The sequence below is a fragment of the Chrysochloris asiatica genome, unplaced genomic scaffold, assembly GCF_000296735.1.
Source record: "Chrysochloris asiatica unplaced genomic scaffold, ChrAsi1.0 scaffold00336, whole genome shotgun sequence".
Lineage (NCBI taxonomy): Eukaryota > Metazoa > Chordata > Mammalia > Afrosoricida > Chrysochloridae > Chrysochloris > Chrysochloris asiatica.
In genome coordinates this window covers 145,055-146,386 of record NW_006408854.1, presented here as the reverse complement: position 1 = coordinate 146,386, position 1,332 = coordinate 145,055, and positions in this window count along the sequence as shown.

The following is a 1,332-nucleotide window of genomic DNA, read 5'->3' as shown; positions in this document are numbered from 1 at the left end:
AAAAAAACACACAAACAAAAAACCCCACTCACTCTAGCAGCTGTTTTACTTATCTTATAGAGTGATCTCTTCTTCCCCTTTGGCTTTCCAACTCTATCTTTCTTTCTGCTTTTGGTCATACTCAAGTTTGCATATTCATAACTCTTACATGTCTGTAGGAATAAACACACTCCAAATCTCTGTTGTCTGATATATTTACCAGGGGTTTCATCATCTGAAACTTCTCTGGAGCAGAGGTGGGGGTAGAGTGCTTGAGGATATACTTTGCAACAGCTATGGGAGGGTGGGGAGAAAGGTTGGATTGCAGAGCACTGTTATTTCCCTGGAGAACTATTTATTCCCATTATGACTGTTTGCATTCCCTGCAAAGTCTTGGCTTCTCTCTGCCTTTCTCATTTTCTCAGCAACTCTGCTTCTGGGATTGGTCTGATGGTGGTATTCTGGGTTGTTCTTCTGTGCCCCTGTGCTTTCTGCATGGAGTGCTCACCTAGACTGGCTTTGAGGCTCACCACTCAGGGATATGGTAGGCACACTTTCTCTCCTATTAGTATCCTGTTCAATTAGTGTTGCATGACAGGCTGAGGTAGTGTGTACATTCTCTCTGGGGAGTGACAGCAGAAACCTGCTTTTTGTCTGGTGACCCTACAAGGACTTCTCCATCAGGATTTAAATCTCTGGTGCACAACTTGCTGCATCTCATTCTCCGCTAATTTGCATCTTAAGCGAAGCATCTTACTTTCTAGTCATCCATATTTATGATCTATCACAGTGTATGGGTGACTCCTTTCAGTGCAATTTTCCAAATACCATTAATCTCTGTATTCCAAATTAGGGCCACCCTGATAAATAGGCAAATAGTTCAGCAGGCTTCAAACAGGGGTTAGATAAACAGGAGTAAATAAGAGTAAAATCACACCTATAGCCAAGTTCAGTTGGAGACAAAAATGTATATTCTATGTCAGTATCTGTCTACTTTAAATGATATGATAATTATTGTTGTTAGGTGCTATTCTGTCACTTCTGATTCATAGAGATACTGTATAGGGGCTTGAATTGTCAACCTTGTGGTTAGCAGTCCAGTGCTTATCCTAAAGTCCCACACAGAACTCCAATATAGAAATAGTAGTAATAAAAAGTGCCTTATTATTTGTATACCCACTACCATACAGTTGATTTCAACTCATAGTGATCCTGTATAGGGTTTCTGGGCTATAAATCTTTATAGGAGCAGAAAGCCTCTTCTTTCTCCTGCAGAACAGTTAGTGGATTTGAACTGCTGACCTTGTGGATAGTAGTCTAGTGCTTATCCTAGAGTGTCACCTGTATAGTTTT